The sequence below is a fragment of the Narcine bancroftii genome, chromosome 3 (assembly GCF_036971445.1).
Source record: "Narcine bancroftii isolate sNarBan1 chromosome 3, sNarBan1.hap1, whole genome shotgun sequence".
NCBI lineage: Eukaryota > Metazoa > Chordata > Chondrichthyes > Torpediniformes > Narcinidae > Narcine > Narcine bancroftii.
In genome coordinates, this window is record NC_091471.1 from 23,968,762 (window position 1) to 23,982,335 (window position 13,574).

The following is a 13,574-nucleotide window of genomic DNA, read 5'->3' on the forward strand; positions in this document are numbered from 1 at the left end:
GGTCAGGTGGAACTGCATTTATTTTGTCACTTCTGACTGTGTTTTCCAGCTTTCTGAATTTCATTCTTCCCATTGATCTTAAGCAGAATTTTAAATTCTGACAAGATTACAGGATGGTTACAAAACAGAAGAAGACCATTCAGCCCATAAAGCTGAAACCATTCCAGCAACATTCTGTAATTGAGTACTTCCATTCCTCAAGGCGCTGTGCAGTATCAAGCATCAAAATGTGAGGTTGGGTAGCATCCATGAAAGGAGAAACTTTGGAGACTATCCCCACTGCCAGCTCTCCCCCCCCCCACCCACACCTATCCATGTGCCCCCACCCCCAAACCAATCTCACCAAATAGGATAAAGCAAGCTCTTAGAAGAATCCCATAAATCACATTTTCCCACATTTTTTTCACAAATATCCATTAGTACCTCGCAGTTCTTCCTCTGGCCATGAACACTTCAGTCGAAATATGGTGGTCATTTAGCCTCCAAGCCTGCATGAGGGAGGAACTCAGATAACCTATACAGGGCATATATATGAGGTATTGATGAACAGAAGGACCTTGAGGGACCATGCCTTTAGTTCAAAAGTCACAACACAGGTAGGTAGGGCGATGAAGAAGGCCTATAGCAGGCTTGCTTTCATAGATTGGGGCACAGAGGGTAAGAGTTGGGATAGCATGTTGCTACTTTAGATACCACTAGCTCGTCCATACTTGAAGTTCTGTGTGCAATTCTGATGGTCATGCTATAGAATGAATAAGTTGCACTGGAGAGAGTGGAGAGGAAATTAACCAAGATGTTGCCTACATTGGAGGACTTCAGTTTTGAGGCTGCGTTTGTTTTCCTTGGTGTGGAGGGAGACCTTACAGAGCTGTACAAAATTATACAAAGTGTAGATAGAATGATTTTTCCAATGGTAGAGGCATCATCCTCAAAGAGGCACAGGTTTGGGAGTGAGAGGGAAGATTTTTAAATGGGATTTAAGGGGTAGAATGCCCCCTATCTGAAACCCACTGCACGAGGTGGTGGAGTCAGAAATAATGACTATGTTTTGGAGATAGATAGCCACATAACTTGGCAAGGAATGGTCCTAATCCAGGCAAGTGGGAATAGTATAAAAGGATAAAAAGAATCGTCAATATAGACATGGTGGACTGGGGGTCTTGCTTATATAATGTATGTCCCTTTAACTTGATGACCTGGGTGAATCACACAGATACATGGAGGACATGCAAACTCCACACCAACAGTGCCAGTGGTTAGCACAACGCTATTACAGCGCCAGCGACCCAGCTTTGAATCCAGCGCTCTTTGTAAGGAGTTGGTACGTTTGCCCCATGTCTGAGTGAGTTTCCTCCGGGTGCCCGATTTCTTCCCACCCTTCAAAACCTACAAGGATTAAAGATTAAATGGTGTAATTGGGTGGCATGGGCTCATGCGTGAGAAGGGCCTTTTACTGAGCTGCATATCTAATCTTTTTTAATGTCATTTAAAACCAAACGTGCATCACTCCAGCTATAGGACACGGAGATGAGTAAACATTTCGTGTCAACAACCTGTTGACAGACCAATGAACCAAAACATTAAATCTGTTCCTTTCTCTGCAGAGGCTAGGTATTTCAACATTTTGTGTTTTTCTATTTCAGATTCACATCACCTTCGGCATTCTAGATTTGGAAGATTTTAACTTTTTGAAGTGGAGATAGTGTCATGAAGCTTGCAGAATGGAAATGAACCTCCTGCCCAACTTGTCCAAGCCCAGCAAGTTATCTGCCAAAGCTAGTCACCCTCACCAGATTTTGGCCCATCTCCTTCTGAACTTTTCTGATCTGTGTAACTGTCTAAGTATCTTTTAACCATTATAATTGCACCCCCCCCCCCCCCACATCACTTCCTCTACCAGCTTGTTCCATATAAATGCATTCTCTGTGTAGAAATAGTTGTCCCTGAAAATGTTCTCCTCTCACCTTAAACCTATGCCTTCTGGTTTCGACTCCCTTCCTAGGGGAAATTGAACTCTGAGTGTTCTCCTTATCTTTACCCACCCCCCCCCCCCCACTGACTTTATAGACCTTTACCCCTTTATAGACCTTTATATACCTTTATAAATACTTCAGCCACTGATGCTCCAGGGAAAAGAAGCCTAAGGTGGGAGAACTATTGCTGCAAAGTGTAGCCTTTGTGCCAAAAGGAAAATAATACAGAACACAGCTCTCTGCCATCAACCATTCAGTCAGCACCTTTGCCATATGTGGAAACAACAGGAAGACCATGCGGATCATCCATCGAGACTGAGGCCATCACCCAATGAGCTTTCCTTTGTAAGGTGAATGTATCACTGTGCTTTGCAGCACTCCTCTCCCCTGTTACATAAAGCCCTGATTCTCCATCTCTGACCAGTCGACACACAAGAGCCGATAAATGTTCCTCATATGTTAGCCCTTGCATTCCAGGAATCATCCTAGTAAATTTTCTCTGTACTCTCTCCAACATCATTACATCCCTTCTAAGATAAGGGGCCCAGAACTGCACACAGTTCTCCAAATGAGGTCTCACCAGTGTCCCATAGAGCCTCATCAACACCTCTTTACTCTAATACACTATTCCTTTTGAAATGAATGCCAACATAGCATTCCTTTCTTCACTGCTGATCCAACCTGGTGGTTAACCTTCAGGTTATCCTGCATGAGGGAGCCTCCCCCACACCAAGTCCCGAATATTGAATTTTCTCCCCATCCAAGTAATAATGTTCCTGTTTATTTCCTCTTCAAAAATGTATAACTGTACATTTATCAACATTATATCTCATCGTCATTTCTTTACCCACTTTCCTCAGCTGTCCAAGTCTCTCTGCGACCTACTTCACCACCTATCTTGGTGTCATCTGCAAACTTAGCCACAAAACCATTTAATCCATAATCTAAATCATTGATATACATTATAAAAAGAAGCGCCCCCAACACCGACCCCTGCGGAACACCACTAATTACCAGCAACCATCCAGAACACAATATTCCCTCCCTTTGCTTCCTGCTTATCAGCCAATGCTCCATCCAATCTAGTATCTTTCCCGAAATTCCATGGGCTCTGACCTTATTAAAGGAGCATCTGATGCAGCACCTTTCAAAGGCCTTTTGAAAATCCAAATCAACAACATCCACACCTCTCCCTTATCCATCCTCAATAAAGGAGATGCGGGAAGGGATTTTCCCCATTGCCCTGTGAGATGAGGGAAGATGGTTAATCAGAAAGATGACATCTCCGAGAGGTTAGCACAGCGCTGGAGTTTCTGCATAACCCACGTGTTTGTGCGAACCCATGCTTTCTCATTGAGATAGCAGTCATCCTGTAGAAGCTTTCAGAGGTGACGTTGCTATGGATATGTTGCCTACAGGCTCCCGTGCCCCAAAATTCATATGTGGAGGGAAGGCTTTTGGGAGAAAGTATTGTCATCAACACTTTTGGGTGATGTGAGAAATGTGTGGAAGGACAATTTATAAATGTGCGTTTACGTATACAAAACGTGGGAAAGAGATCTGTTGGTTAACATAGCTATGACCCCTAACCACAGTTACGTCAGAGGGCCATCCTGTATAATGTAAACATTGGAAGCTGCGGTGCACTTTCTGAAGTCTGTCTCCCTCTGCTGGTTTATCCTGGAAAACGGATGGAATTCCTGATGAACCAGTGGCTTCAGCTACTGAAATCTGGGAGCGGCATCAAATAAGTCAGAACTGCTTGAAAATAACGGCTGGCCATGGTGAACTCTGATTTCAGCAAGAAAGTCTACAGATGCTGGGGTCAAGTCCACTCCATAAATGTGCTGGAGAAACTCAGCAGGTGGCGCAGCATCCTTGGGAAGTAAAGGGTAACTAAGGTTTCGGCACTGGGCCCTTCGTCAGGAATGCACAGCTAAGTTTCTCCAGCACGTTAGCATGTGGCTAAATATTTAGGTTTGTAATACCGTCCACTTCTGGAGAACCTCTCACACCTCAGGACGGTTCAGCCAATGAAGTGTGTTCTCAGAACCACAGAAAACAATTTGTGCAGAATTTGGAAAGTTAAATCTGGACAGGACATATTTTGGGAAATTAAACCAAGACAGCACATACACAGTGAAAGATAGGCCCCTGGAGTGTGTGGAACAGACCTTGGGGTACAAGAGCATGGTTCTGTGAAAATGGCAGCACAGGTAGACAAGATGGTGAAGATTGTATCGATCAGGGCATTGAATAACAAGCATTGGGATGGTCGTTATGGCTTCACAATGTGTTGGTGGGACTGCATCTGAGATGCTGTGTGTAGTTCTGGCTGACATAACGATAATGAAATTAAGCTATGGGAGTGAAGAAAAGTTTCACAAGAACATCGCCCGGACTGGAGGGTTTGAGATATAGAACCTGAATCAGCCAGGAATTTTCCCTGAACCATAGAAGGCTGAGGGGCACAGATGAGATGGATTGTCACTAACTTTATTCCCAGTGAAGGAGTGTCTAAATAAAAACAGGTTTGAGGGGAAAGGAGAAACAAAACAGGGAACCTGAGAGGCAGTTTTTCCACACAGAGCATGGTGGATATGAGGACCACTCAGCAGAGGAACTGGTAAAGGTGAGTGAAATTACCAATGTTTAAAAGTTATTTGTCAGGTACATGGATAAGAAATATTTAGAGGAATGTGGGCCAAATGCAGGCAAATGGAACTTGTTTAGAAAATTTTCTTGGTTAGCATGGATGAGATGGGCCAAAGGACCTGTTTCTTTGCAACATTGTTTGTTTTTCATTTAGACATACAACAGGGTAACAGGCCCTTCTGGTGCACAACCCCGTGCCACCCAAATATACCAATGAACTTACAACCACTCTTTCCGCTAAGCTGTGCCCGTGCGCTTGCGTACATTTTGCAACCAGCGCACAAATTAATGTGCACACAAAAGGTTAGTTACCCTAAAATAATCTCATACCTATAATTAATAATTACAGGTAGTCCCTGACTTGTAACCTGTGCAACTTACGACCATCCACATAGATTACCAATTTTTTTTTAAATCCAGAGAGAGAGGGAGAGAGAGAGAGATAGATAGATAAAATTTACACTGTTTATTTTGTATTTAACACACTACAACAGGGATACAGGGCATGTAAGAGCCAAAATGTGCAAACTTACCTTATTAGGCGGTGTCCCAGGGGGATGGGCGCAGCCATCTTGATTCCTGTGTGAATGCGTGAGTCTTTGGTAGGCACATGATGTGAGGTGGGTTCATGTATTGGAGTTGGGTTGGCATATGCGCGAGAGTTAGGGACGGAAGTTCAATATTGTAAGTGCACTTAACTCTCGTGCCTGCACTGACCCAACTCCAATATGGGAACCTACTACGCAGGCGCAGTGGGTTCGTGTATTGGAGTTCAGTTGCACAAGAGTTACGGATTTCAATATCCACAGGGTGCTTAACTCTCGTGCATGCACCAAACAAACTCCAATACATGAACCCACCGAAGGCTCGCAATGCACCAACCGAAGACTCGCGCATGCACACAGGAATCAAGATGGCTGCACCCAGACCTGGGACCCTTGAACCTTGAGTAACAAGATAAACATGGACTAGAATGTGGAAAGATTCACCAAGTTAGATCAACAAATTCAGGAAGCTTTAAGTTATTATTGTCAAATGTACGATGAAAAAAAGATTTAATTAAAAAGATTGCTTTAAGACTTCAGTACTCTTTGCACACGGGTACAATTCTGACTTACATCCATGCCGAGATATGACTGATTCTTCAATCCCCATTACCATCATAAGTCAGGGACTACCTGTTTATTTATTGAAAAAAATCTCTTAGCTAAGAGTTTGTTAACTAGTTAGTCGGTTAAACAATACTTGTATTCTTTGAAAACTTGCCAATATAGTTTTATTAGCCATGAGAAATGGGCTGTGCAAAAATGATCTTGAAACAATTTCAAGTTTACATTTGCACAAGCATTCAGTGCGCACACACGTTTGTCACAGGAAAAAAAATTACACATCAGATTTTTGCTCACACCTACTGCTAAAAATTAGAGGGAACATTGATACAACCCCTGACAGGTGGAAGAAAACCCATGCAGACAAGGGGAGAACATAGAAGCTCTTTATAGATAGTGCCGGGTTCGAACCTGGGTCACTGGCGCTGTAATAGCATTGCGCTAACCACTGCACGAATTGTGCCACGCAACTGTGACATCATTGTTGTTTTGAATATTTTATTTAAAATTCCATGTATGCAGTAAATATAATTTTCATAATAATACAGATATCAAAAAATTGATTACATGCATGATGGTTTTCACCCTAGCCCAAAAAGCCCCTCCCTCCCCCAAAGAAACAATGCACAAGATGGAAAAGTATAACTTAATAGGTATAAAAATAGAAAGAAAGAGAAAAAGGAAATCTTTGGGTTACAGAGAAATATGTCAGTCCAGTACAAATTACCAGATCTAACATAAACATGCAGGGGAGGATCCTGCAGGTCTAGAGGCATAAGAATGATATCATTACAAATTTAATTCCATTCTTTGGGTGCCAAATTTGTAAAAACATAGGGTACATATCCTTAAATTATGTGATTTTTTTTCTAAAGGGATACAACTTTGAATTTCAGCATGCCACTTTGGCAGAGGTAAAGATGTATCTGATTTCCAAGTGATTGCAATACATTTCCTTGCTACCGCTAATGCTAATTTAACAAATTCTAATTGGTAAATTTATAGTTTTAATTTACTTCTTGTACCTTCAATATTTCTGAATAAGAATAAGTCAGGACTTTGCAGAAAAGCATTTCCTGTAATTTGTTCCAAAAAAAAATGACGTAAAGCTGGCCGAAGGGCCTCACATTAGGATATTTAAGAGAAGGTTGGATGAGTGGACGGATCTGAGGGGATTGGAGGGTTATGGACAGGGAGCAGGTAGGTGGGACTAGTGGAGTTCACTTAAATCCGTGTGGACTAGAAGGGCTGAGATGACCTGTTTCGATCCTGTCATTGTTATATGGTTATAAGACCACACTGAATGTATAAAGGATTGTGACATTGCTCTTGTCACTTGTTTTAATACCAGTGGTGTTGGGATAAGGATTAGGTGAGGGAGCAAGACCATTTCCTCTGCCCTGCCAAAAAGAATACAAGACGTAGGAGCAGCAGTCACCATCTGTGCCTCATACTTGCTCAATCAGGTTGTGGGCGATCAATCTTTCACCTCACTGCCACTTTCCTGCACTAACCCCAATGCGTGTATTTGTCTGAAAGAGCAGGAGGGATCTCAGATCATCCACTCGTCAGAAAGATGGCACCTCTATCAGGCAGCTCTCCTTCAGCACCTGCGGTTTGGTCTTCTTGCTCTTTGAACCAATAAGTTTTTGATTCAAGGGTTAAAAAGGAAAGTCTGCAAAAGCTGGGGTTAAGTTCCTTACGCAAACATGCTGGAGAAGGTCAGCATCCAAAGGAAGTAAAAAAACTAAACTTTTTGGGCCTGAGCTCTCCAAAATAGGCAGGCACCTGAGTAAAAGGGTAGGGGAGCTTTAGTTACCCTTTGAACTTTGGTTCCTATGGATGTTGCATGACCTGCTGAGTTTCTCCAACACCTTTGTGCTTTGAAACCTTTTTTTATTCAGACATGAATGCTACCACTGAGGCAAGGTTAATGCTGATGGATTGGAATTAATCCATTGATAATGTCCAATATTGGTTTAAGGACATAGTAATGATTTTGAATGAAATTCCTCTCTGATGCATTTGATTAAAGGATCTGTTTAATGCATCTCTGTAGGTAAATATTTTGCTCTTTACACACCCAAGGTTTCACTCACATGAACTTTGTGTCAACCACGTAATCACTCTGATATCCTGCTGAACAGAGTAAGAGGGCCAAAGGGTGTTTATTTTTCTGTGGATGACTGGATGACTCTATGCCTCCACAGCCGAGATGACGAGAGCCAATTGTAAATCAACTGCTGCACTCAACCACGGTGACTAGATCTCAATGGAAGCTGGTGTATTGCTGAGAGTTCAGAAGAAAGTGAGGCGACAAACGAACTGACCAAGATTCTCAAGGGTATTGATAGGGAAAATGATAAGATGCCTCATCTGGAATCTATAAAACTGATTTAAAATTATGAAAAGGGGAGGAAAATTGTTGCCACTAGTCAGTGAGACTAGAACTAAGGGACTAGATTTTAAACTGTGATGAGGAGGATCTGCTTTTTGTAGAGATGAATGAATCTACAGTATTCTCTGCCCAAGGAAGTAGTAGAGACTACCTCATCAAATACATTTGAGACTGAGTGATATAGATTTTTGCATAGTAGGCCAATTAATAGTTTTGGGGAAAAAGGCAGGTTGGTCAAGTTGAGTCCAAGGCCATATCTGGAATGATCTTATTGAATAGCAGAGCTCTCTCAATAGACCAGATGACCTACTTCCATTCCTATTTCTGATAGAGCATAGAATATAGAACACTACAGCACAGTATGGGCCCTTTGCCCCTCAATGGTATGCCCACCTATATATTCCTTAAAATATGTACTAAACCCACACTACCTCATAACCCTCTATTTTTCTTTCATCCGTATGTCTGTCTAAAAGTCTCTTAAATGCCCCCAATATTTCAGGCTCCACCACCATCCCTGGCAAGGCATTCCAGGCACCCACAACTCTGCATAAATAAACTTATGCCTGATGTCTCCCCTAAACTTAACTTTGTACAAATATCCTCTGGTGTTTGCTATTCCTGCCCTGGGAAACTAGCACTGGCTGTCCACCCTATCTACTCCTCTCATAATTTTGTAGACCTCTACTAAGTCTCCATTTATCCTTCTACATTCCAAAGAAAAATGTCCCAGCTCTGCTAACCTTGCCTCATAAGACTTATTTCCCAATCCAGTTAACATCCTGGTAAATCTCCTCTGCGCCCACATCCTTCCTATAATGAGGTGACCAGAAATGAACACAATACTCTGTGTGGTCTCAACAGAAATTTGCAGCATGACCTCTCTACTCTTGAACTCAATCCCCCATTAATGAAGCCCAGCATCCCATAGGCCTTCTTAACTAGCCTATCATGTATAGATTTGGACCCCAAGTTCCCTCTGTTCAACCACACTCTTAAGTAATTGAACATTAACAGTCTTCTAGTTATTCCTTCTAAAATGCATCATGTAACATTTATCAAGATTGAACTCGATCTGCTACTTTTCCCCCCAACTCTGCATCCTGTCTATATTCTCTTGTAACCATCAACAACCTTCAGCTTCATCCACAACTCCTCCAACCTTCATATCATCTGCAATCTTACTGACCCATCCTTCTGCCTCTTCATCCAGGTAATTTTTAAAATCACAAAGGGCAGGGGTCCAGAACAGACCCTTGTGATATTCCACTAGTTACTGACTTCCAGGCAGAATACTTTCCATCCACGACTACTCTCTGCTTTCCTCCTGCAAGCCAATTTTTATCCACACAGCCAAGGTCCAATGGATCCCATATCTCATGACTTTCTGAACGAGTCGCTTGTAGGGGACCTTGTCAAATGCCATAAGAAAATCCGTGTATCATCCCTACCCTCATCAATTTCTTTTGTTACCTCCTCAAAAATCTCAATGACCTTCCCTTCACAAAGCCACGCTGACTATCCTTGAGTAGACTGTACTTCTCCAAATGCTTATAGATCCCATCCTTAAGAATCCTGTCCAATAGTTTGCACACCACTGACATAAGACTTACTGGTCTATAATTCACAGGGTTCTCCCTATTACCTTTTTTAAACAAGGGGACTACATTTGCCGTTCTCCAATCCTCTGACACCTCCCCTGCGACCAAAGAAGATTCAAAGATCATAGCTGTTGCCCCAGCTATCTCTTCCCTCACTTCCCACAGCAACCTGTGGTATATCACGACCAGCCTCAGGGACATCAATCTTGATGCTTTAAGAAGATTCAACACTTTCTCTTTCTTAATCTCAACACTGTCCAGCATACAATCCTGTTCTATACCGACCCTCACCCTGATCAAGGTCCTTTTCTCTTGTGAATACTGAAGTTAAGTATTCATTTAGGACCTCCTCAACCTCTTCTTTCTCCAGGCGCACATTGTCTCCTTTATCCTTTAGTAGCCCCACTTTCATTCTCATCATCCTTCTGTTCTTCACAAACACATGGAGGGCTTTGGGATTCTCCTTAATCCCTCATGCCAAGGCCTTCTCATGCCCCCTTTGACCTCTCCTATGTCCTTTTTCAAGCTTCTTCCTGGCAACCATTTATTTCTCATGAGCCCTTCCTGTTTCCTGTTTCCTATATCTAATATATGCATCCTTCTTCCTCTAGACCAGCTGCCTCACCTGTTTCATCATCCACGGTTCCCTTTACCTACCATTTTTATCTGTGTCCCAGTGGGACAAATCAATCCTGAACCCAGCACAAGTGGTCCCTAAATTTCCTCCATATTAGTTCTGTGCTTTCTCCCTTGAACATCTGTTTCCAATTTACTCTGGCTAGTTTCAGCCTCATCCCATCCTAATTGGCACTTCCCCAATTAAACAGTTTCCCATTTTGTCTGCTTTTAACCTTATCCCTATCTATGCTAAAGACCAGGGAGATATGGTCACTCTCACCAAAATGTTCCCCCACTGAGAGGTCTGACACCTGACCAGGTTCATTCCCCAGATCTAGATCCAGTATGGCCTCTTCTCTCATAACCTGGTCCATATACTATGTCAAGAATCCTTCATGAACACACCTGACAAATTCAGTCCCATCTATCCTCATGCAGTCAGGAAGTGCCAGTCAATGTTAGGGCAGTTAAAATCACCCATAACTACAAACCTGAATTTCCTGCACCATTCCAAAATCTGCCTGCTTATCTGCTCCTCGGTGTCCCGAGGGCTATTTGGGGGCCTATAGACTACACCCAGCAGAGTGTTAGCTTCCTTCCCATTTCTGACTTCCACCCACACTAACTCAGTGGACACTCCCTCTACAGTGTCCTCCCTTTCTGTAGCCATGATACTATCTCTGACCAGTAATACTTCTACTCTCTGCACTCTCTTACTTCCCATCCTATTGTTTTTAAAACACCTCAACCTCTGAACTTGCATCAGCCAATCCTGCTCTTCCTCCGGCCAAGTCTCTGTAATGGGCACAACATCATAGTTCCACGTTCTGACCCATGATCTAAGTTCATCCCCTTTATTCCCAATACTCCTCGAATTGAAAAAGACACATTTCAACCCCTCTATCTCACTACATTTATGTTTAGTCCCCTGCCTGTCCTTCATCACAAATTCAGAACATCATGTTTTTGACCTTGTGCCCTATTCTCTGCACTCACATCCTGGTTCCCAACCTCCCACCCCCTGCCAAACTAATTTAAACCCTCCCCAACAGACCTGGCAGCCAGGACATTGATCCCTTTCCAGTTCATGTGCAACCTGTCCTTTTTGTACAGGTCCGACCTTCCCCAGAAGAGATCCCAATGATTCACAAATCTGAACCCCTGCCCCCTGCACCAACTCTTCAGCCACATATTCATCTTCCACAACTTCCTGTTCCTACCCTCTCTGGCATGTGGCACAGGCACCAATCCTGAGATTACCACCCCTGAGGTCCTCCTTTTTAACTTCTTACCTAACTCCCTATATTCCCTCTTCAGGACCTCATCCCTATTCCTAATTATGTGATCCGGTTGCTCACCCTCCCTTCTAAAACGCTGTGAACTCATTCATAGACATCTCTTACCCTGGCATTTGGGAGGCAACATACTATCCAGGAGCCTTGATCCCATTCACAGAACCTCCTATCCACTCGTCTAACCAACGAGTCCCCAATCACCATCACTCTTCTCCCCCCCTCCCCTTCCTTTCTGAGCCGAGGCATCAACAGTATCCAAAGCAGTATACTTATTATTGAGAAGAACAGCACAAGGGTGCTCTACACTGTCTACTTATTCCACTTCCCTCTCTTAACAGTCACCCAGTTACCTGCCTCCTGACGTTTGGGGATAATTGTCTTCCTGAAGCTCTTCTCTAACACCCTCTGCCTCCCCAGTGATCTGGAGTTCATCCAGCTCCATCTCCAGTTCCCTAACTCAGTCTCCCAGGAGCTGCAACTGGATGCACCTCTTGCAAGAGTAGTCATCAGGAACAATTGTGCTATCCCACATCCTGCAATTGGAGCATTCCACTGCCCTAGCTGTCTCCATGAACTCTTCCTAATTTTTTTAACTTTATTTAGATTTTTTTCAATGAAAATAAACAGAATTTTACAGAATAAGTAGTCTAATAATAAAACAGTAAAACAAACCCATCCCCTCCCCCCTCCCACAACAGATCCCTGAAGGGAAGCATTAAAAATAAACAAAAACATTCAGTCATTTACAATATTACTAAATTCATATTCTTCATATATGGTGTCCACATCTTAACAAAAAAAATCATAATTATTATGTAAATAATATGTTATTTTCTCCATAGAGATACACGACTTCAACTCATTATGCCACAGAACTACATTTAACTCCGCTTCATCTTTCCAAGACATATCAATACATTTACAAGCAACTGTCAGTGTTAGACGAATAAACACTCTCTGAAACTTATCCAATCCCAAGTCCACTAACGGAGTAAAATAACCTAACAAAAATTTTTGGATCTAAAGGAAATTGAATTTTAAACAAATTTTGAAGAAATTCCCTAATTTTAAACCAGAAAGGATGAACTTTATCACAAAACCAAACAGAATGTATAAATGTTCCAACACATAATCCACACCTAAAACACAAATCTGAATTACTAAATCCATAGTTTTACAATTTTTCAGGGGTTAAATATAACTGGTGCAAAAAATTATATTAACCATACTATTATCTTACATTAATTAATTTAGTCAACCCATCATAACACATATTTTCCCAATCCACCTAACTAATCTCACAACTTAAATCATGCTCCCATTTAATCCTAAATTTTTAACCATTGTATCTTGTAATAATGCAAACATTTCTGATATGAAACCTTTTTCTGAAAAATATGAAACCATAAATTCAAATTTAGTTAACTTAGAAATTTTCCTTTCTCTTCCAAAATTAACTTTCACTAATGCCCTAATTTGATAATAAACAGAGAATTCTTTAAAATCCCAAATTTCTCTTTAAGCTGATTGAATGATAAAAAATTTCCTTCTTCAAAACAATCCTGCAATCTTTTTATTCCTTTAATCCACCAATCTTCTAAAATTATTATTCAATGAAAAAGGAATCAATTTATTTTGATATATTGGGGTTTGAATTGATATACTACCTTTTGATCCTATTAATAAATTCCTTTTAGTCCAAATTTCTAATAAATGTTTCAAAATGGGTACATTATATTTCTGTAGTAAGACAGTATTCCATTTAAATACAAATTGATGGGGACAGGGTTCCAATATCGCAGCCAATTCCACCCTAGCCCAACTAGGAGGATTCGAAATATCTAACATATGATTAATAAATCTTAATTGAGCTGCTTCATAATAATTTTAAAAATTCGGTAATTACAAACCTCCCAAAGCATACT

General features: G+C 41.7%; 1 protein-coding gene across 1 annotated transcript in view; it reads left to right on the top strand.

Annotated features, from left to right (window-relative positions):
• LOC138757000 (alpha-1A adrenergic receptor-like) overlaps positions 1-7,667 on the top strand; it is a 72,922-nt gene extending 65,255 nt beyond the window's left edge. The window contains exon 3 of the mRNA XM_069923555.1: positions 1,644-7,667. The gene's annotated coding sequence lies outside the window, so the exon portion shown is untranslated. The remainder of the gene's footprint in view (positions 1-1,643) is intronic.
• The last annotated feature ends 5,907 nt before the right edge of the window (positions 7,668-13,574 follow it).